This window comes from Manduca sexta, chromosome 6 (genome assembly GCF_014839805.1).
Source record: "Manduca sexta isolate Smith_Timp_Sample1 chromosome 6, JHU_Msex_v1.0, whole genome shotgun sequence".
Taxonomy (NCBI): Eukaryota; Metazoa; Arthropoda; class Insecta; order Lepidoptera; family Sphingidae; genus Manduca; species Manduca sexta.
Genome location: NC_051120.1, coordinates 4,062,518 through 4,087,602, shown reverse-complemented (window position 1 = coordinate 4,087,602; position 25,085 = coordinate 4,062,518). Strand labels below are relative to the sequence as shown.

The 25,085-nt window shown below is 35.4% G+C and overlaps 7 non-coding genes across 7 annotated transcripts; 2 read left to right on the top strand and 5 right to left on the bottom strand.

Annotated features, from left to right (window-relative positions):
• Nucleotides 1–1,973: 1,973 nt before the first annotated feature.
• On the bottom strand, nucleotides 1,974–2,045 carry Trnaa-ugc. Its single transcript has one exon. It is a non-coding gene; the product is annotated as a tRNA-Ala (tRNA).
• Nucleotides 2,046–2,141: 96 nt separating this feature from the next.
• Nucleotides 2,142–2,213, bottom strand: Trnaa-ugc. The gene has a single exon. It is a non-coding gene; the product is annotated as a tRNA-Ala (tRNA).
• Nucleotides 2,214–5,058: 2,845 nt separating this feature from the next.
• Nucleotides 5,059–5,130, bottom strand: Trnaa-ugc. Its single transcript has one exon. It is a non-coding gene; the product is annotated as a tRNA-Ala (tRNA).
• A 101-nt stretch (nucleotides 5,131–5,231) lies between these two features.
• On the bottom strand, nucleotides 5,232–5,303 carry Trnaa-ugc. The gene has a single exon. It is a non-coding gene; the product is annotated as a tRNA-Ala (tRNA).
• Nucleotides 5,304–5,404: 101 nt separating this feature from the next.
• Nucleotides 5,405–5,476, bottom strand: Trnaa-ugc. Its single transcript has one exon. It is a non-coding gene; the product is annotated as a tRNA-Ala (tRNA).
• Nucleotides 5,477–23,147: 17,671 nt separating this feature from the next.
• Trnaa-ugc lies at nucleotides 23,148–23,219 on the top strand. The gene has a single exon. It is a non-coding gene; the product is annotated as a tRNA-Ala (tRNA).
• A 98-nt stretch (nucleotides 23,220–23,317) lies between these two features.
• Trnaa-ugc lies at nucleotides 23,318–23,389 on the top strand. The gene has a single exon. It is a non-coding gene; the product is annotated as a tRNA-Ala (tRNA).
• Nucleotides 23,390–25,085: the final 1,696 nt, after the last annotated feature.

The window sequence follows — 25,085 nt, the reverse complement described above, 5'->3', positions numbered from 1 at the left end:
AAAACAGAACCAACCAATCATTATTATATTTTAATGTTAATAAACATATAAAACAAGTTAGAATATTTATCGTGACCTCCCTTACTAACCCCCCCCGGCCGGCGCTCGCTCCCGATCGATACTAGTACGTGACGGGTGTACAAACACCTCCAATGTACGTCGCTACGGCTTTGAAAAGTTAACGGCTTCAAATTTTCAGCATCTCTTAGTATATTTTTTTATACGAGCAATGTGACCTAACTTCACCTGGTGGTAAGTGGAAAGCTTATGTAGTAAAAATAATTAAATACTATACGTGAAATGAAAAATACGGATAAATTCGGAGAATGTTTTTTATCATTGAGCACTTGTTTTACACTTCACATAAGACATTTATGGTTTTAATTATTTAATTATATTAGAACAACAGGTTCTACAACAGTTTAGAATAGTATTTCTTATATAAATAAAACAATTTTTCGGATTTTATGGCGGTTTTTATTCTATAATTTTCTCCCGAATTTGTTGGCATAATATTGTATAATTGTAAAATGTAGGTAGATATTGTAATATTGACTTTTCGGTTGACCAACACCTCAGTGCGCACCGTAACTATGAAGGCTGCAGTCTTCGAAACGTCGAGACATAATTATAATATACAAAACCCGGTTAAACTCCGATAAATAGTTTTATGTTGTCTAACATTCGCGTGAACATAAAAAAATATTATGGTACTTCTCCTCAATGTCAGCCCAAAGTCTTGTATGTGGATAGGTTCGCGCCAGTCATTTTAGATGGAACACATGACGAAAGATTACTCTGGTTGTACATCTGCCTACCTCTTCGTGAAATACTTTTTTTATTGCTTTATATGATTACCTTGCCGTTCACCTGATGGTGAGTGAATCAACCGCCCATAAACAGTAGAAACACCATCCAACACCTTGAATTACATAGTATTGTTTGGTATTCCACTGCGCTCGCCATCCTGAGACATGAGATGTTAAGTCAGTATGTCCCGTATTCCATGTTTGTCATTTTGTTTTGAAATATACAGTGGAGTTCCACTGAAAACTAAAGACATGGAACTCTCAATATAACGATCGTAAATACCTACCAATACCGATACCGAAAATAATTGTCAAAATTTAATAGACAGTTAAATCACATCGCTGGAACTTTAAAATCAACTTATGTTGACTATCGGCCTGCGTTTCACTACTAGAGTCTGTTAGAGAAACTAAAGAAACTCGCTTTCATACACATTTTATAAATTTTGTGGTACCTACCTTGTTCTGTTGTAGTTGTGTACGGATTTCACGAAAATAAATGGTTTCTTTGTTACTATTTGGCAGAAGCCGTGGCTAAGACGCCTTTCTACAATCGTAAACTCTAATAGAAAACAATATACAAGACGTTTTTTGCGACGTTGCCGATTGTTAGGTAGGTCAATGATAATATTTATACATGGTGTTTGCATATCACTTGATTATTTAATTATTTAATTTGTTTGAAAAAAGTATATTTGTATTATTCACGCGATATAATTTCATACAATTAGGAATTAGGATGTATAATATACGTGGTTTGATCTAATGCCCCTATTGTATCAACCTGCTTACATATAAGGAGATTTTTTTTCTATTGGCTTTAAATAATGTAAAAAGATGTCTTGGATATGACCGTAGGTTTGAAAAAATAGTACTATGGTCCCACAATCCTAAATAGCAATATCTATCATTGAACTAAATAATGATAACCAGGTAAAAGTGGATTGGTGGGGATTGAAAACCTAAATAAGCGTTGAATGCAAATAGATTAAAACGCATGTAGGTGTAAATGGGAATAACATGGGATTTTTAGCCGGTAAAAGTCCGGCATACCCTGCTTACCACTAGTAGGTGGGGATCCAAGAGGATTTACCCCATGAAAAAAAGTGTAAATAAAAAACAAAAAATGTCGGAAATTTTAAAGGGCCTATATAAAATATATTATGGAGATGCCGGGGATCGAACCCGGGGCCTTTCACATGCAAAGCGAACGCTCTACCACTGAGCTACATCCCCCACAAGGTTGTGAAACAAACTAACAATACTAGAATTATATAATGTCATATTTTGAAAGTAAGTTTGTTACTAATAACTTCCAGTTAAAAAGTAAACTGGAGATGCCGGGGATCGAACCCGGGGCCTTTCACATGCAAAGCGAACGCTCTACCACTGAGCTACATCCCCACTACTACACAATGCGAAAATGAGTTTACACACATTTACAATTAACTACACTTGTATAAACATAAGGTATTGAAACTACTATATAAACAAAAGACAAACTGTTGTGATCATCGATGTATATGTACAACGTACTAGATTTGGCGTTCCGAACTTTCACTGTGTACAACTGAATTAAACTGCAATCCATTCAAACTGACTTTCGTATGGTCAATAGTGACAGTTTGTGATTGTGTACGGAGTGGCGCGCATGATTTAAGAACTCGAGTCTAAGTGTAAACCTGGATTTGAATAAAAAATATTAGTAAAATAAATAAAATTATTTATTTATTAATAATTATTTATTAATTAATATTTATTTATTTGACTGCCTCGGTGGCGTAGTTGTATTGCACGTCCGGTACAATAGCGCTCTGAGGTCCTGGGTTCGAATCCCGGGTTGGACAAAGTGATATTTGGGTTTTTCTGCTCAGTATCAGCCCTGAGTCTGGAATTTGTGTCCGATATGGCGATAGGCTCGCCCACATCATGGGACAGAACATACTTGGCGAAAAGTGGGTGCCCTAGTTGCGCCTCTGCATACCCCTTCGGGGATAAAATGCGTGATGTTATGTATGTATGTTATGTAAAATTATTTGTTATTCAAGTGAATAAATAGATTATAACAGTGAGGTTTGGTTGCCATTTTAGTTCAGTATTTGAACAAATAGTTTATATAGACGTTCGTGTCTTTAGAATATATATGGTTGTGATACGAAAATCTAAACTGTTTTGCTCGCGGCTAAACCTGCGTGAAAAACATTTAAAAGAACAAAAGACCGATTCTGCACTTTTTCAGGATAAATTGACGGGACCTACGAATACTAGAACTAGTGCAAAAATCCATCTTTACAGGAGCGCGAGTTAAACATTCTATCATTGTAAATTTGTCATAGTTCAACAGTAATCTTTGAAATGTTATACCTCAGTATTTAGTACTTCTCATTAGGATCCTAAGTAATTAACCCTTTATATTAAGACCATCTGCCGAGCAAATGACCTTGAGCATTAGTTTCATACATTTACGGCGCACGAGTAACGGACAGGCGTATACAAAAATTTACAAATAATTTCTTCAAAAATTAAATTTTTGGTCTTGTTGAAAATTTAAACTACTTAAATATTCTTTATTAATGTGTATATGTTGGTGTTGGTAAATGAAAATTATGTGTAATCGTTGTGTTAAGTCTGCTGGAAAATCTAATAAATAAAAATAAAATAATATTATGTACACAGTTCATGTAATATATTACTTATATGATTGAAGTCTGCTAATTTCCTAAAAAATATTATGAATCCAAAACAAAAATATATTGTAATGGAATTCATGGGACCATTTCGTGAACTCACTTTAATATATAAAAAAGGAATTACCGAAATCTCACCATAAATCTCGAAGTAATCGGTGTAAATACATAAAAAATATAAACATACGATTTAAAGACGTCTTTCTATTTTCTTTTAGAAGTCTGTTTAAAAAGTATATCGATACTCTCCCATAAGGAACTAGGAAGATCCAGTGACTACAAGCATTATTAAATAAGAGACAATCTAAAACGTGCTACGAAGTGACATATATGTATATACAAAATTTTAAGACAATTTGCTTGTAAAATAATAAAATAATACTAACTCAATAGCTTCGTTGGGTATGGAACGTACTGCCTAAATTTATATCCGCAGGTTCAAATCCCAAAAGCACACACCTATAAGTTTTAAAAAAAATATGTGTGTATTTTTTATGAATTATCGCGGTGAAGGAAGACATCGTGAGGAAACCTGCATACCTGAGCAGTTCACTGTAGGAATTTTAAGGGTGTGTGAAGTCTACTAATCCGAACTAGGCCAGCGTGATGGACTAAGACCTAATTCCTCTTAGTAGTATAGGAGGCCCGTGCCCAGCAGTGGGGCAATATATAATACGAGTATAGTGCTATTAATATTATATACTATTATTATACTATCCTTGAGGTAATAGTATATTGCAGAAGGCAGTATTTCTGGACACGCCACGCATTGTGAGGAGCTTTCTCACTTTGAATCCCTAAGCATCGGTGGTCTGGACCTTGATACTGACTTTTCGGAGGATGATTCATTTTATAAACATTTTTAAATATATTGTTGTTATCCTACCAAAATATAAATGCGAAAGTTTATGAGGATGGATGAATGCATCTATGTATGTTTGTTCCTCTCTCAAGAAAAAACTACTGAACGGATTTGGATGAAACTTTACAGTAATATTGGTTATATAACAAAATAACACATACGCTACAATTTATAATGATTTTGTGTAATTAGATCATTATAAACGATACATATCAAGTAAGCCGTAAAAAAATAACCCAGAAAATGATTTCACGCGGGCTAAGCCGCAAGTAAATTCTAGTTATATATATATATATATATATATATATATACAATTTTAAAAATAACTTTCAAAATAAAGAGAAAAAGTACTAGACCCAGTATTATATTATGTTCAATTACAGAACATGACACTTCTCTACTACGTAAATGAACACTTCCTCCATCATACCACTCAAATGCACTTTAGACATGGAATTTTTAACACAATGTATAAAAATCGAAATTCAATATGGTTGTATGAAGGGACGCTGCCCGCGCGGACAGACGGACAGACGCAAGAAATCATTATTGCGACGGAATCCATACAAATAATTGGCCCGTAAACATGTCAGGGCGGCGTCTCTGCCATGTATATTACAATAGGGCTGTCACACTGATCGAATTTTAAAGATTAATAAAATTATTTCGGTCTTAATAATACTAAAATTTATTAAAAATTTGGAGATGCCGGGGATCGAACCCGGGGCCTTTCACATGCAAAGCGAACGCTCTACCACTGAGCTACATCCCCGGTACGGTAACTAAGTCCAAAACGACACTGTACTGCAAGTTACCTACTTCTTAAATTAAAATAATAAAGTAAGTTCTACAACTCTCCATCAAAAAATTCTTTGGAGATGCCGGGGATCGAACCCGGGGCCTTTCACATGCAAAGCGAACGCTCTACCACTGAGCTACATCCCCTATATAGTAACTAAGTTTAAAACGACACTATAGTGCAAGTTACCTACTTGTTAAATTAAAATAATGAAGTAAGTTCTACAACTCTCCATCAAAAAATAGTTTGGAGATGCCGGGGATCGAACCCGGGGCCTTTCACATGCAAAGCGAACGCTCTACCACTGAGCTACAACCCCATGTAGGTGTTCGACAAAATACCTGGTAAATTAACTTTACGTATAATAGTTTAATAATTATATCATTAAAGAAAATAGATTTAGGGCCTACAAGAAACTAAGAAAGACTTCTTAATCTTCTTCTTAATATTTTTTCAAAAACATAATTTAATAATTTATTTATTAATCAATTACAGCGAATAAAAACCAAATTAAATATACTGTTGCATGCAATACATAACATAACCTCACAAAATCTTAATCCATATTAAAAATATTAGTAAAATTACTTCAACTCCCAACCCTACCCGTGATCTTCCGAATCCGTCAATGTCGTATCAATAGAGCGGCGCGGGCGCAAGCGCGTGTATTTTTTCGCGAGCCGAGCGCGCGCCCTCTGTTCCGCGAGTTGACGACAGGTGGCGTTGCACTGGCCCATTGTGTACGTGTGCATTCGCCCTAGTATTTTAAGGACAAAAAACGCTTGCACCGGCACTAATATTAAAGGACAGAAAAAATAAAACATACCAATATATATTTTTTTCATTTTTCATCTGAATTGCGTGATAAATATTTCGTCTGGTATGAACCAAATTACCTTATACTAATCTCCATGTCTGTCTATGGCTGATAGAAACACCACTAGACCGGTATTTTTACATTTTAAACATAAAATTAAAGATTTTTTCGTGGGAATAAAATCGCGTTATCGCTACCACCACTTGGAAGATGAGTGGAACGGTTTTGTTGATTTCCTCGGTCTTACGGCCCAAAGTCGACACTCGGGAGTATAGCATCATCCGAGCGAGTATCGGCGTTATTTAGAGCACTTGGCCAAAACATTTTAGAAAATAGTGTGTTTACAGGCTATCCTTATCTCTTCATCTTGAGACATTAAAATATAGATACCTACTATTTTTATGCTTATCACGCTGTATTACAAATATTCAAACAGCTTTTATAGGCAGGCTGTGATGTTAATATTTTAGTAAAATTGTAATAGTAATTAATGTTTTCAAGTCTGTTACTTTTGAAGCAAGAAATAAAAGGTTTTTTATTTTTATTTATTATTTATTAAATCAAAATTTAAAACTCGAACTTTGTTTAATCTTTTTTCAATGAATTTTCAGGCAGTAATATATTTTATTCCCCGATGAGAATCGAAGTGTCTCCCAACTCTCTAAACTTATTATTTATTAACCATCAGAATAATAATCTATCCTTACCAATTAACTAAAGAAACCTTCAATTACGTTTGCTCAATGAAATCTTCCCAACCAATCGATTGTCTAACACACAAAAACATTCACTAATCGGCTACGAACAAAAGCAATCGTTCCGATCAATCGATAGTTAGTACGGCATGCGGCCGACAGGTGGCGTGCATTGTACCACAGTAATTATATTGTAATTAATGTGCCTAATTAAACCGATCAGATAAGTGCCCGCCGAAGCTTATTGATGCACCAATTAATGCAATTAAAGCCAGCGGGGGCAGGCGGGGATTTAGGTGGGAATGGGGGTGTATTATTGGTTGGTGTTTGCTGCCTGTTAGTAACTAACCGCGTTGTATTAGGGAAACTTTTTGCATGTATGAACTTGCTCTTTCCCCGCTGTAAAAGACTTAAAACAGTGTTTCTAAATATGATTTTACCATGACACATCTTACGTTCTCTCTGGACTTTATTACGGCATTGCCGTCTAACTCGAGGAACCTCGTATAGCAAATCTCCTGCAAAACTCAACGTCGCGTCGGTCCCATTTGTCACTCCTAATAATAATAAAATAATATCAGCTCTGTATTATATACTTGCCCGCTGCTGAGCACGGGCCTCCTCTACTACTGAGAGGGATTAGGCCTTAGTCCACCACGCTGGCCTAGTGCGGATTGGTAGACTTCACACACCTTCGAAATTCCTATAGAGAACTTCTCAGATGTGCAGGTTTCCTCACGATGTTTTCCTTCGCCGTTAAAGCGAACGATAAATTCACAAAGAATACACACATGATTTTAGAAAAGTCAGAGGTGTGTGCCCTTGGGATTTGAACCTGCGGACATTAAAGCATCAGAAAGTTGTAAACCACATTTCATGTCATTACAATTATTGACATTACCATGTCTGTATATTTTTGAAGTGGCGGTATTTGTCAAAAGTAATACATACTTATTTTTAAAAACTATGAAGTATCCCACCGTACATTACGCAATAATCAAAAACTGTGCATTGTTCCTTCGAACACCAAATTAAAGCATGAAAGCTTATTCTGTTTGGCCCCTAAAATTTTTAACAAAATACCAAATTCAATAAAATCGCTTAATATAGTACAATTTAAACAAGACTTTTCAATTTACTTAAAAATAAATGTTATTATTCTGTTATAGAGTATTTAAATGATACTGACCTATGAATGATCTCAATATTGTTATTTATTACTTAAGAAAAGAATTTAATTTTGTTTATTGTTTTTAATTATTATTTTATGTAGTTTAGTTTAGTCAAGTAATAAAACCAAATAACTTTATGTGATGTCATAGTCAACATAAAACTTACATATTTGTACGCTGACACAACAGCAAAGCATAGTGAACAAATTATATGTTACTATAACACCTGTAAACTAAGTATCTATGCTTACAAATAAATACTTTGATTTGATTTGATTTGATTTGATTCGTCTTGGCAGTCCGTTCCACACCCAACTAGGCTATCGCCGCTTTTTTTTTTTGTCACTCCTAACCCCTTCCAAATCCATACCTGTCTTCCACAGTACGTAAGCTCAAATTATAATGAAGTTTGACATGTTTATGCTAACATTGTCGTTAACGGACCAATTTATAATTATTATAGTAATTTTATGGACCATCGCCGATACTTACAGATATGGGAACTATTGGTAAATTACTATACCCTATATAGGACCGCTGTGACAATTTTAAGGTTAACTCAGCCTTATAAGACTTCAAACAATAGCAGTCGATGTAATTTGAAATGTGCCAGTTGAAAGTGTGTTTTAGTCAGTTAATAAATTAGTGTAATTAATTTGAAATATCGATACCCTTGAACTTTGTATACACAGTTAATTTCTTATTTTTTTTTAGAAATAAGTTTTTATTATAATACTTGAAACTAAATTTACATTTATAAAAATAAAAGACTTATTTTTTTACACAGTTAACGTAATAGAAAACCGTCATCAAAAAATCAGCGTCAACTCCCCGCCATAGAGGTCATCAACTTCCTACTGAAATAAAAAACGGCACAATCCTAGTATTTCATATCTACACTCACAACAGTACAAAAACGAGCAACGTTTGACGTCGGCACCGTCCGGCGTTTGACAGGCCAATAAATCATAAATAAATCATCTAAAATCGGTCGGTTCACGCGACGCTCGCGCTGCGCCAGCGCATTTCATGCCGCGATTTCAATGAACGCACGCTAACGACATTTTGTCGGACGATTTTAATATACTTATATATTAATAATTTTACTAATATTATAAATGCGCAAGGTTGTGAAAATATTTGTATTGTGAGAAGTAAATGCAGAAACAACTGAACGGATTTGTATGAAATTAGGCACACACATAGACCAAGTTCTAGATTAAAAAATAGTAATAATAATTACACCCACAGAAATGGTGCTACTAAGAAAAAAAATGTTTTTTTTTTGTAAATAATTGACAATGGCGTCTTCTAGGTGGATGTGGATAAATCGCTTAAGTAATATGGGAACTTTTGTAATAGGAAAGGCTGTTAACACGGCCGAAGATGCAAGCAACATTAAGTATAGTGTATTAAAATTTATAACATTATAATATGATATTTAGTAAATTTGTTTGTTATCTACGATAAAAAATTGTATGAATTTTTTTTAAGAACCTCAGAAATCCCTAGTGAAATATATAAATAATGACATATTCGTCCTATTACTTTTACACAAAAGGTAAATTAACATCCTATTAATTGTAGAAATGTTATCGCACATTTAAAAAACGCTACGACTATCAAAGCCAGCCTCTCCAACACATCCGACTAAAAGTCGCCAGTGCGCGCGACCCAACATTAAATCAATTGCTTTTTCAAACGCTATTCTTATTCATTAATACTTTAAATAAAACGGAAAAAGGCCCAACGAGTGGGGGGTTGACATAAACCGTTCATGACAAAAACTTGAATTCCGAAGTTTACGTTTAGATTATAAAAACAGAATTGGATCTCGAGATTTGCTGAGTTTGCAGATATGCTTTCGTGGCGTTGATAAAAACTTGATGAGCAAGTCGTTAGGGATTTCTGTTCGCGTGATGATTTGTGTAAAGAGGCGATAGTTAAGCTACTGTTTTGCTTCCACGCCTTAAGCTAGTAGAATGTTGATAATTCTATTTTAATTCTAGCTAATAACGTTAAAATTGTGTTCATCGGCTTCGTGCGTGTTTGATAATGTAAATGAAAGAATTTAGATATTAATTATTTTTCTGATTTAATCGCAATAATAGGGTGATCTTTAGTAATATGGTAAAAAATATAATATAAAAAACCGTGATAAATACTGAAAAATAGATTTATTATAATGTCTAAAATACGCGTACGCATAAGAAATTAAAAGAGAATTGGTATATAAATATACCTATTATAACTAACATTAATTTAATGTGTATAAAGTACAAATTATTACGTATTTAGCACCATCGACCTATATGGGAATTGTTGTTTCTGACAGTATTTCTCTAATGAATGTAATTCTTGTCGGAAAATAAATTTCTTAAAAAATAACATTAATAAATTGATTCAAAATAATCTCGTGATTATAAGCCTCGCCATAAATAAAATATATCCTGCATAACAGTAAAACAATACTACAATAAACATTTAATATGCTTAGAAGTACTAGATCTATTTAGCACTCGACTGTATAACGATGCACCGCGAATACCCAACAATAGTGATTTGTCTTACCACCTCGCTATCCAGGGACCGTAGTCACTCTACCCAAACAAAAAACACAATTAAATTGACAATTATAATGTCCGAATCGAACAAAACCGAATAATCCACAAAACAACGGCGCATCAAAGCGTTGTTAATCGAAAAAACCATACATTAACGCAATTACAGCTCATACGACATACGTCATTGTTCTTGAGAAATACCAATTATATACAATTACTATGGCATAGCGAAAGGATCGATGCGACATCGGATGCCCCACGCTCCTTCGGTGCCTTTAGAGGCGAGTAAAAAGTGTAACAATGAAAAATAATGCACTCCGCGCTCGTGTACCGTAATAGCATGTTATGATTGGCGTGAAATGTTCTTTCGCCAGCGTTTTCTGCGGGTTTTCTTCGCGGAACAAAGGAGATGATCCTAATGATGTTAAGTGCTTGCGAAATAATTGGGGAATGTAATCTCTACATTTAAAATTGAATTTAGCAAACGTCTTTAAAAATATAAGTTTATTTATTTGTTTGAATAGCTAACAATAGCATACAGCCATGCAATGTTAAAGAAACAATCAATATAATTTATAAGTGCAATAATTTCTTACAGGCTAGTTCCACATGCACAATATAGGTTAATAATACATTAAAATAAAATTATGTAATTTACAATAATAGACTAAAAGTCTTAATTACAATATTTATATAAACAGGATAAATTAAAAGATAAATTATGCTCATTAACAACATTTAATAGTTATTTTAAAAAATGCTCAATATTTTTTTCTTTTATAAAATCTACATTTCTGTCTTCCTCGGTTTCAAAATAGATCATCTAAAAGATCTTTAATTAAATTACTAAAATATAAAGTTATTACGTCATAGGACGTCGAGTGAGGTTTATTGACGGAATATTTGCGTAACCCTTGGGTCGTAATCGATGACTTTCTCTATACAATCCAATGATAAATCAAATGGTACTAGTGCTTGCCTGTGGTAAGCCTAACGCCTGCATATAAATATTAGCAACACCACCCAGAACTTTGAGATAAAAGCGCTGGAAGGCACTACGCCTGTCTTAAGAGTTATTATGTCTTATATTACTCAATTATTTGATAAGCTTCCTGTCTATTAGTTTCGGCCAACGTTTGGTGGTAAATTGATTCCTTCCTAACCGATTACAGCCACGGGGCCTATCTCAACGGAGATCAGCCAAGTACGCTATCATAGTCCAGTGTGACGGCAATCCGACATGGCTGGAGAGAGATCAGACAGAACTAACAGCTTGAGTGCTTTCCGAGGTACGGAGGCATCACACCGCTAACTTCCTGACTCCAAACTGCGATTGAGTAAGATTTAAGATAGAAAAACCCAGTCACAATTATTTTGGCCCGACCCAGGATTCTAACCCAGGACCTAAGTGCGGTAGTTGTACAAGTATAGAGATAAATTAACAAATACTTGGCTCACTATCTCTCGTTTCTAGAATCCCTGTTCTATCTTCTGTTTGTTGAACCATCACTCGGTTAGTTAACAATACTGTTAATAAGGCGCGGTGATGGATGTACACGCCGCCTCTATAAAACACAAACTATAATGAACTCGAATCGAGTGTAAGCTAAATTCACTCACACCGGACCCGTGTTATAGATTTTAAACGTAGGGTTGGCACTTCCATGTTTTATTTCAAATTAATGTCCTAAAACTTGATACACTATTGTTTGTCATTACAAAACCTTGAATAAGACGTTGTCCAACGCGCAATAAACATCAAACGATTGCACTGCAATAAAAATTCTATATCGTGAAGACATAATAGCTCTTATAACAAAAGTACTAGGGTATAATCTTATACAAAGCATGCAAATTTTGATAACACTTGATATTATAAGCTGCGGGGCTAAATTCAACACTATTTATTTTCTAATTAAACGATAAATCCAAGTAAGCTTAAAATGCTAACTTTCAATAATATGTACTGTATATACATTCTATTGTCGAATTTTCAATATTTTTTTTCAATTTGTGACTTAGCGTTAGGGTCGCTTGAAGAAAAAAACTACGCTAGCGTAGTTTTCTTATACGAATCGTCGAATTAAATATATTTATACCACATATTATATATACATTTGTTTTTTCTGCATTCTATCTTTTTCTAAACTTTAATCATGCCAAATTTCAAATTCCTCTGTACGCGCAACGTGCTCAAAAATTGGTACAAAGTTTTTTTAACGTATTAATTTATAGATAATGTTGAAAATTGTATCATATTTAGTATAGTGTAGGCTATTAAGTTTTAATCAGATAAAAATGTATTTAACTGAAAGAAATGAATATCGTATTAAAAAGTACTGCGTCTCGCCAACCCTAGCAAGCCGCCGCGTTCGTTTTTACAGTGGAACCGCGGATTCATCGCATACATTGTCTTAGTATGGACAAAATAAGTGAGTAGGAAACTATACGTAAGAAGTGGTCTCTCCACTCGACTCTTGACTCTTTGATCTGTCACTATATAATCTAAAACCAACCTTAACTTATCATAATAAGATTTAAAATCCTACACTTAAATATCACAAGTCAACCTGGGGATACAACGTCTGATTTTAAACTTAATGAAAGGGGATTTAAAGTGTATTCTCGATTGGATGATATTCTTTATGTGAATGATACAAAAACGCCCCGATGATGGACAAGGTAAGCAGAAACTTATTAAATGTCTTTGAAGGAGATGCCAATTGTCGATCATTGTCTTATCGTTATTTATAGTATTTTCGTCTGGCTCACGATTTGGATGGTTTTGAGGAATTCCATTTTAGATTTGGGTTGTTTTTGTGCCGGGATGATCAGACATTCTTAAAGGACGAATAAGGCGTTTATTATTTTGTAATGAACATATTTTCACACTTATATTGTGGACACTTTTATTAACTAGGTATTAAGAGCGTTCAAGAGTGGAACTGATCAAAAAGTGCTTTCATTATAATTAAAAAACATTGTCATAGGTGAAACACTCTCTAACAACTTTAGAAAAATTGAAGATTAACTCAGACAATCAATGGACAAGCGAACCAAATGCACTATGTGTACGCCATAGGGACATTTAACATCTTATCAAACTCGTTCTAATATTTATCATCATTGGCAGTTAACATCTACGAGAGATGATTAAGTAGCGTCCGTAGAAGACGCGAGGTACGATATACAACTACCCTGGTGACTTATCAGATCGATTCTAGCCCGAAAGATACGACCACAGTTTTGGCAGCGGACTTCTGTATTTGTGCATGTTGGAAGGAAAACGGAGTAGTCGCGCCGAATTATAAATTATAATATAATTCTAATATTATAAATGCGAAAGTCTGTGACGCGTTTGGCTGTGTGTTTAGTAACACAAACACGGCAGAACAAATTATTATAAAATTTGTTTCGCGTAGACCATATCTTAAATTAACACACAGGCTACTCTTTATCACAGTAATTTGCTCTCTCAATAAAGTATGTTTTTTTTTAAATAGATGGCGTTGTAGTGTAATAGGAACTTTTATGGCGGGAAAGACTTCACGCGGACGTAACTGCGAAGTGGAACGGTTTTGTTAGTTTCACCAGTCTTAAGGCCCAATGTCGACACTTGGGAATATAGCGTCGGGACGAGCTTTGGAACATATTCCTTACACGAGCATACCAACCAAAACCCGCGGTAACCTTCTTCGGCACATACGACACGGCCCCGGGGATGTTCACTGAGATAGCTGCACGGAACCGCGAGCAACACCTAGTTTAATATAAAAAGAGCAAGCAAATTGTAGCAAAATAACAATACAAAGTTCCACGCCCCAAACAGTTGATGAAATATCAGTACTGCTAGATTAGTTATGATTTACGACTCCGAGCCACGCTGAACACAAATGTTCTTACATTAGCTCCGTCCAGCCGGCCATTAGTACGGGCCACGAAAACTGCTAGTAAGAAGATTACGAGTAATCACAATAATAGTATTAACTGTAATTGATTTTATAATTTAGTTTAATAAATAGAAAAAATAAGATTAATTTGGCTTTAGAGGAAGCCGAAAATTGTTATTATTCTAGCAGATGGTAATATTTTTTTTTGTTGTAATCTTAAGAATATTTTTCTTAAATGATGGTGAATATTGTTTTTTTTAGGTGAGTAGTATTTTTTTTACACACGAACCGCTGTTAGTAAAAGGTCGGTTTCGTCATTTTCTGCCAAGTACATTCCGTCCTATGATGTGATAGAGGGCCAACTTATCTCCATATACGGAACAAATCCAGACTCCGGGTGATACTGACTAGAAAAAATCCAATATCACTTTTCCCGACCCGGTAATCGAACCCAAAACCTCAGCACTACATTCGCACCGTAATACACCTACGCCACCATGTGCACACAAATACTTGAACGTTAACTAACCCATTACGAATACTACCTATTTTTTTATTTTTCTATACGAGTCCAGCACAGTGACCCCACTGCACCTGATGGTAGGTAGAAATCCGACTAACGAGAGATGATTACACCTCGACAGTCGACACAATTATGCCGGCCTGTTGGAACCGGATACGTACAGGCTGATCCCAAAACGCGACACACTTACTTGAGCTACTATGTCAGGTTTTAATACTTTCCCCCTTATTCATAGACGTTTTTTATCTAAGGCCGAAGTAAAGCTGTGATAACAAGCCTGTTTCTCAGTGCCCAACGGCACTGAGAAATAGACATAGGGCCGTTGTGATTGGTTATTATTGTTGTATTTCAATATTTGCCAATGACAACGGCCCTACGTCTACGCACTGCGAAGACTGCCATGCCGTCAACACTGAGAAACAGACTTGTTATCACAGCCTTACTCGGTCGTTAGATAAAAAACGTCTATGAATAAGGGGGCTTGTGTACGGATATCGCTATCCGGGAGAATATAAAATATATCCTGCCACAATATATATATATATAATATATCCCTCGCCTCCTCTATGGCCCGACGCGTTGTCCGCGCAATATCTGACATGTCACTCCTCTTCAATCGTATACCACTTATAGCGAAGCTTTTTTAATATTGTCCAAGGAACTGTCCACCCCACAGCCAAAACAATTTGTATGCGGCTTGGTTACGCTTTTTTATCATAATTGTTTTTGATTTATTTGTTTGAGTTATCAATAAGGGCTGATAGATTATTGCTACCACCAGAATACAGTAAGTTGTTTTTTTCTAAAGACGACTTTAATTTGATTTTTAGATTGTATTATATAGTGATAGTTGCTCCATAGTTAACTGGCGATGATTTTGCCAATGTCAAAGCAACAAAAGTCGTGGTAAAATTCTGATAGGTCTACTGACCATTGACTGACGCTATCTGAAATTTCATTCGTATCAATATCACTATTATACCAATGGCGCTTTCAACAGTCACAAACAATATTCATCATCATCAGCCGCAGGATATCCACTGCTGAATATAGGCCTGCCTCAAAGATTTCCATATCGACCTATTGGAAGCGGCCCGCATACAGCAACATCCTGCGATTTGTTTTAGGTCATCTGTCAACCTCGCAGGTGGAAGTCCGACCCTGCACTTACCAGTTCGTAGCCTCCACTTCAACAATAACATATCAATATATAGTATTTTTAATAACCAGAACTTCCTTGAACACATACATCAGAACAAGCATAAAACCTCTTCAAAACCATATTCAAAACATCAGCCATCACCCACTTAAGCCTGGGGGTGGTAATGAAATAAAAAATAGGCCCTGCTCGACCCCCGCGAGCCCCCACGCCTCCTCCAGTCCCCATTTACCTGGGCACGCGTCCTGCATAGTAACGCCTGTATTAGGGAGAGGCATAACGTGTTCCCGACTTAAGGACACTCGTTAGAAGTTGTGCCCCGGTAGTGCACGAGACGATATTACCAAGTCTCGGGCTTGCATTCTTATTTAGAAACATTGACGTATATTCTATAGAAAGACATATAAATGCAAATAATGAGGAAGATATTTAGCGATATATTTTAGAACATATTGGGTAATTATTTAAATAATGTCCTTAATATATGTAAAAAATAAAGTCATGAATATTTCTTAACAGCAAATAAAGGCAATGTTCGTTCATGTGACAAAATAATACCAAAACATTACAATATGTGAAAATAGGTTATGGCATTGACGTATATTCTATAGACACGAACGTCCATATAAACTATTTGTTCAAAATCTGACCCAAAATGGTAACCTAAACGTCACTGTTATAACCTATTTATTTAATTGAACAACAAATAATTTTACTTTTTGACTAATATTTTTTATTGACATCCAGGTTTACACTTAGACTCGAGTTCTTATATTATGAGCGTCACTCCGTTCATAAACATACGCTGTCAATGTTGAAATCATACTAAAGTCAGGTGTACGGGTTGCAGTACGGAACGCCAGATATAGAACATAGTCAATGTATATCGGTTTTTTAGAAATAAGAGACGAAATTTTCGCATTATTGGTTATTTATGAATTAAGACGCTTTAGATTCAATATACAGGACGAATAGAAACTAAGTTTATCTTTACTAATGTATAAAACTGAAGAGATTCTTTGAATGTGTCTATCTTAGTTACTACTAAATTGACTTTTGGTTTAGTTAATAGGAAGCTATATTCCTCCTAAGCCTTATTTTTTACTGGAAAAACGTATTCAAGCGGGCGGTTTCGCGAGCAACAGCTAGTTTAGAATTAAGAGTGTTCGAAATTTTCGCTATATTATGTTTTATCTCTGAATTAAAAAGCTGTGGATTCAATATCCAGGACGAACAACAGACACTGAGGTTATATAGACTAATTAAAACATAAACCTCGCCCCATCACATCATAAATGTGGAAGGTCGAGGCCATCTTGTGCTCTAGGAACACAACAGACTCTAACACGTCATAACTCTCACAGTAGGAAGAGTTAAATCAAACAAACACATTTTTCCTCTACCTCCGAAAGAGCAGGCAAAGGTAATCAGACAAACAGACAGGCACCTAATTTTTGCCATAAGGGCACCGACCCGTGAAGTGATGGAGCGAGCCTATCGTCATATTGAGCGCAAATTTCAGCTTCTGGGCTGATACTAAATAAAAAACCTAATATCACTTTACCTGATCCGGTATTCGAACCAGAGACTTCAGAGCATTGTCGTACTGCAATCGCCAACTTCGCCACCGAGGCAGAAATCAGTATGGTATTGGTAATTTGACTACTACTGAACTGAACTACACTTCCACTGCTAAAAAGTCAACGAGTCCAACAGACCAGACTTTACAAACATGAAACATTCATTAGTCATGTCAAATCTCCCGTAAACCTAGTCTACAACAGTATCAACTTATCTTCCAAAGTCCATGTCAACATCACAAACGTTTGGTCCAACGCGCCATGCCGGTCACGTACCCAGATCGATGCCGGCACGTGCCCTACGTTTTATAGCTCTGAAACAAGTAAAAACACGTTAACGCTACCATGGGGTTTCATGGATATTATGGGATGTGACCTCGACTTTGATCTTTAGGACTGCATTTCCTGTTAGATATGTAGTGAAATTAACATCAGCCCTGTTTTATATTCTGTCCCACTGTTGGGCACGGGCCTCTTCTACTACCGAGAGGGTTAAGGCCTTAGTCCACCACGCTGGCCTAGTGCGGGTTGGTAGACTTCACATACCCTCAAAATACCTATAGAGAATTTCGCCTGTTAGAAAAATTTGTCCTAAATAGTTTCGTATGCAATAGTTTGGCTTGGAAGGTATTACTGGAATAGCTAATCTGTTACCAAGCATTATGAACTTTGTTCTGGTTAAAAGGACATAGTAGCCAGCATCACCAAACATTATGAGACTTAACATAGCTACGATAAACGTAAAAAAACTCTTCAAGAAGGTTTTTAAATCAAGGTTTTATGTGAAGGAAAACAGAAACAACGTCTGAAAAGTTCAATCGATTCCGGTATCAGTGTATATATCCGGTTCCAACAGGCCGGCATAATTGTTACGACTGGCGAGGGCTAATCTCTTATCAGTCAACATTCTATTGGAACCCCCTCCACTTACCATCAGGTGCAGTGAGGTCACTTTGTCATGCTCCTATAAAAGAAATAAAGATAAAAAAGCAACAATAAATTCTGTTCTTTGTGTTTTATCAGCTCTCGAGTAACGTATAAGAAGTACTTCGTTCTCTGCACCTAATAATATAAGGATTACGAGGTTAAGTCCCAGTCTCTACTTTAGCCTGTGAGAAAAGTAAGTATTGTAATTGATTTGACTATTTTGTGAACTGCTAGATGCTAGATTATATCCTCAAATCAACTAAAATTTTAGAAACACATCTGAGTTTCACGATATTAGAACTTAATAATCTTGACTATATGATACAATATAAACATCACAAAACGGTGCTAGTGGTATCACTGCCTACTACTTAGACTTTAAAGGATAATAACGTGCATTTGTCGAACCCTTCCAGGACAACAGCGTGACCTTATGTTGACAATGTTCACTTATTGTATCAATTTATTAATTAACTTCAACTACCAACTATTAAAAAGTAGTTTATTACGAGTAAAATGTTGTAATTTGCGAAGTTTTTCATCTGTAATCATCCCCTGGCGGTGCGGGCGGTGGCGTCGGTGGCGGCCATGCCGATCACGTAGTCTGTACGTGGCCGACTAACAGCATTACACCTATACACCCTTATATTAAAAATGGGGGAAATCATCGCATTTTGCTGAAAACATTCACTTTCGAGTGAGGTTTGAGTTTTACGACTATTTGATATTTTATTATGCTTATATTTTGCCTACTGTTTCATTTCGAATGACTGTTCAGTTTACGGAAGATTATCGTCTCGAATTGATAGTAGTTTAATTTATTAGGAAGTATATTTGTTACGCAAGCACTATTTTACTCTGTTGACTGAGTGTTACAATCAGAGAAAAAAGCCGCCGGTAGAGTTATATCTGTTAATAGTTAAATATCGGAAATAACAAAATTCAAATTATTATAAACTAGCCTCGCTCTGTCCCTCATTAGACCTGTTTACCTACTCCAAGAGTCTACGACAAAGATCAAATTCTTTTCGTTTCTTCTATCCGTACAATGTACACCACAACTACCCTTACATTTTCCATTGTCAATGTCCATGCCATATGGTTGTCTTTAAGATATTGCCTCGAGTGATAAACAACCAATTGTACTTTTTATAAGTGGATATACCAGTGGCATGGTCCATATAACCCGATTCCTGCCGGCTTCCTTTTGTATATTTATGTATAATCAAATTATCAGAATGATATGCAACTGCATTTATGCATATTAGTATCTATTTTTTGTTGGGTTCCCTTTCGGGAAATTTCACCTTTCACCACTGGGATATACTGTCTATCACTACATAGTATAAAACAAAGTCACTTTCTCTGTCCCTATGTCCCTTTGTATGCTTAAATCTTTAAAACTACGCTACGGATTTTGATGCGGTTTTTTTTAATAGATAGAGTGATTCAAGAGGAAGGTTTATATGTATAATAACATCCATGAAATAGTGGAGAAATACTGTTATTTTATTATGTTATACCCGTGCGAAGCCAGAGCGGGCCGCTATGTTTTTGTATACAACGTTCACAGTTTTTCTGTAGTGTATTTAGTATCAGCATTGCACCCGTGCGAAGCCGGGGCGGGTCGCTAGTACTAGATATATCTTATTCCGTCATATACTTGCGTACAATAAAGGATTAAATAAAGATCAAATTCTATATGAACTGGGGAAGAATTTCCCAAACAAATTTCCTCTCATTTGGCACACGTTTAGCGCAGACGGCAACAGAAGCGTACTCTGGTCACGTACGAGGCGTGCGCGCGCTGCGTGGAATTACTACATCGATCAAAACCAACTGAATTTGGGAAAAACAACGCGTTCGATTCGGATGGTGATAGAAGTCTTTATAACGTTCAACTATTGAAGACGGTGCCGGGCAGTTGCAGTACCTATTAGAAGAAAAAATCAGATGTGAAACACCTGAGTTGTCCGAGTTTAAAATGTTGTTTCGATATGGCGATAGGACAGTGTCACGTCAATCCAGATGGTGATAGAAGTCTTTGTAACGTTAACTTTGACAATTGAAGACGCCCGAACGGATGCAGTTGCAGTCATTTTGCTGTACTAGAAGAACAAACTTGAAAGACCTGAGTTTTCCATGTTTAAAATGTTGGTTAGATGTGGCGATAGGTCTTTATCACTTCATGAGACCATATTTAATCTCGATGAGATGAGTCCATGTATTCGAATAGTTTCGGAAAATGTTTTATGTCTTTGTTTCGTGTTATGTCCACATACGGCTAGAGCCCAGACGTACTTCTTCGGAGTTCAATACGAATAATGAGGAAGTAAGTAAATAATAATTTAGCCAATTGGGTTATAATAATGTTAACGTACTTTAAGCAACTTTAAATACGATGTGTATATAACTTATTTTATGTGTAATAAATCAAATTTTAAAAAATTACAACAAAGTTCCAACAAACTCTCCTATATACACAGTGAACCTATCAGAGTACTAGATAGGTTTTAAAATATCACTGAAAAAAAAGAACAAATTAAAAACTTTTGGGTGGACTAATACATCGGAAAATCATGCTATAATATCAACGACTATATGAATAATTTCTTATCATTTTTACGATATACACGATTCTCTAATTCTTAAACTAATCATGTTTTCGTTACCGCCGGCGACATCTGTCGATTTTCAGCGAGAAACAAGTTGCAGCAGTAGGGGAAGGTTCCAGACGATACAACCTGATTACATGAGACGTCAGTGGGGTATAGATGCCTCCACTAGGAATTTATAACAATAACCTTTTTAGAAACAATAAATTATATGGCTTGTTTAATTTTAATAACTAAAAAAATTAAGAGACAATCATGGCTCTTGGTGTCGCTCTCCTAATATTTTTCGTAGGTCAATAATCATTCCGACCATCAAAACACCACTGTATTCATTATACAGATAAAATTTTTAAATATCAGTCAGATACTCTCTTATTTAATATTTTATTTTAACCTTACATTGTATTATTACTTAAACTTAGGTATCTACAAAATAAAACAAGACATCGACCTCACAAAGCCTAGATAGTTTCTCTATAATACAAACACACACACTTAGACCTTTTTCCCCTAAGGGGTAGGCAGTGGCGAAACTGGTGCACCAATTTTCCGCCACGACTATTCCGTCCCATAATGTAATAAAGGCCGAGTCTTTCGCCATTAGGACATTCCAGATTCCACACTCATACTGAGCATAAAACCGAAGATCACTGCGCGACCAAAGATCGAACCCGATACCACAGCTGCAGTCGTACCATAATACAACCACCGGCTAATACAAAATAGATCTTAACGACTCCGACTGCATTAGGTGCTATAAAGACACCATAAGCGATATAGTTTAACCGGATTGAACCCCTCATTGAGATCGTGCAGATATTTTTATAGCTTCAAAGAATGCTGCGGAATGGAACCCAAATCCCCCCTGACATTAGTATGATTTAGCGCTGTTTATAATATGCTTTTAATTTGATATTCCTTGATAGATCGCTTAATATCTTAACCATATTGTTGTCTGTGCATTCCTTATTAATCCAGGGTTTATGATATCGGGTAGTCAGATTTGAAAAAATATGATATTGAAATTGGTTTCACGGCCAATAATGTGGTGATGAGTTCGTTGCCTACCAGTTCTTTTGGAGAATAGTTGCAAATAAAATACGACCAACTTTTAATTATCGCATATACATAGTATCACGCCTTTATCCCATAGGGGTAGGCAGAGACTATAGATTGCCACTTTGCACGGTCCTGGCATACTTCTCGCGCTTCCTCAACCTTCATTAATCCTTTCATGCATTCCGCCCGGTTCCGGGTACTTTTGACCTGGCCTTTACTGAGAATGTCAGATATCTGACATTCGAAGGTTCGGTGCGGTCGACCCCTACCGGCTCTTCCATCCACATTCGCCTTATAAACCCTTATAATTATCGCACTCTTAATAAAATTGAAAATTTGTGGGAATCGACAAACAACCAATTTCTGTTTGCGACCTTTTAATTTTTTCCCATTTTTTTCATACCATAAGTTTCATTATTTACCTATCTTTAATAAGCTCAATTTTATAGCAACTTAAAAAAAAGATAGCTAACAAAAATTTGTGTTCCGACGACTGCCACAAATTAACAATTTTGAAATAGGTCATTATTTTATTAAGAGTGCGTTATATGGGTGAAAATCATCTTACTATAAGGTGAAACAGTGTGACCGAACAAACCCTGGTACCTAATAAGACCCGCCATCCATTTATTAAATTTTTTTTTTTTTATTTTAGTGCAAAAACATAAGGTTGATATGTCCTTCTATTATGACATTTTATAATAGGTAATAATATGTTGCAATTAAATCAATTTTTTATATATCTTCATGTAAAGATTTTATGCAGATCAAAATTATATAGCCTTCAATGATTCCGTTACCTTAGTTGAAAAAAGAATCATTTTCAACTCACAGCTCGGGATAGTCTCTACTACTAAAAGAATTATATAACACAACACAAAGTAGTTTTGTTTGATAAGCAAACATTACATGACAATAGGTAAGTAATAATTACTATTGTTGAAAAATGTAGCGTGTAAAATACTTTGTTTAGCATAAACGGTCATACAGGGGATGTAGCTCAGTGGTAGAGCGTTCGCTTTGCATGTGAAAGGCCCCGGGTTCGATCCCCGGCATCTCCAGTTACTTTTTAACTGGAAGTTATTAGTAACAAACTTACTTTCAAAATATGACAGCATGATAAAATTCTAGTATTGTTACTTTGTTTCACTACATTGAAGGGGATGTAGCTCAGTGGTAGAGCGTTCGCTTTGCATGTGAAAGGCCCCGGGTTCGATCCCCGGCATCTCCAAATTTTGATTTGGACTTATTTTATATATCTACTAAACACAAAATTACAATGACCAGCCTAGCTAGTGCTACTACCCCTAGAACGAATTAACGCATTATAGTATCATTAGATTAAGATTATACTCTTTTTATCTCCAACTGTAAAACGTAACATTTTATTTTTGGATTTTTGAAATCTACCCACAATCGGCGATAACCATACTTTTTACATTTAACTTTACTCAATCAGAAACAAAAGAAATAAAATTACTTTTAACCAAATACAGAGTAATCAAACACCGCATAAACACGTAGTTAAAAGTTAACGAACAGGGCAGTAGTAAACTGCGTAAGTGCAGTACAAAGCTCCAAATTAGCTATAAAAACTTTTTTACAATCGCCACGCTGAAGGGATGGACCGCCCGGCTAGTGATGCGCGTCGGTTGTTATTCAATATCGACTTTCTGTTCGATTTGAATTTTTTAAGGTACGTCTGTTTGCGAATATAATAATTATATTGTATTAAGTTTTATTTTTGCCCTTGAAAATTTAAATCACTGTTTTAATTTTTATGTCATATTTTGTACCTACCTCTTTGAATTCGTAATTTAGTAGAATCACGCCGTACCTAGTTTTATTACACAAACAGGCCATCCGGTTCAAATTTATACCACTTTATTAAAAATTGTGGTAAAATTTTGCTTGTTATAGATTTTATGAGGTTAGCAGAAATTTAAATATTTTATAATATAATATAGCATGTAAATTATTTGTAAATTTATCGTGCGCTTTAACGGTGAAGGAAAACATCGTGAGGAAACCTGCACATCTGAGAAGTTCTCTAAAGGAATTTCGAAGGTGTGTGAAGTCTACCAATCCGCACTAGGCCAGCGTGGTAGACTAAGGCCTAATCCCTCTCAGTAGTAGAGGAGGCCCGTGCTCAGCAGTGGGCAAGTATATAATACAGGGCTGATATTATTATTATAGCATGTAAGGTAAGTCGAGGGACCTACTTAAGGAGGGTATTCATTCAGTATTCGATTCTCATTCTAAATACATATAAAATATTTGAACTTTTTACGTAATATGTATTTATTATTATAATATTATGAGTTTTATACAGGAATTTTAGCACCTAGGTATTTATGAATTTTTAAGCTAGGTTTGAAATATGTAGCGAAAAAGGATCACACTTAGAAGTCGTATTCATCCGTAATGACCGATAACATAGATCAAAGAAGTAGCTAGCACAAGAGTGCTCAAACGTTACAGGTCTTTCTACGAAACTTTTTTATATTTTTCTATTATTTATTTTATTTTATTTGCGTATATTTATTATTATTAGTTTCATGCAAGCATGAACTGCTGTAGGTATATAATAGGTCCCTCGACTAAAAATACCTACTCACTGTATACTCACCCATTGAACCTACTTACCATTGATTTTACAATACGGAGCAATACCTCCAAACGTGATCTATTGTTTTAGAAATATAATTTATAAAAAAAAAACTGCAAAAATTTAACTAATATAATTAGTATAGTGCACAAATTTGTATCTTGCAAATGTATTATGCACAAATCACATGATTTTTTCTTTTGTATTTATCGTGAGTGTATCGACTCTCCCACTTCACTATGTCTCAAAGCAATAATTCTTGGCCGCGCCTCATTTGCATTTCTTTATTGGATCGCGGCGAAATTGTGAAAAATTCTTG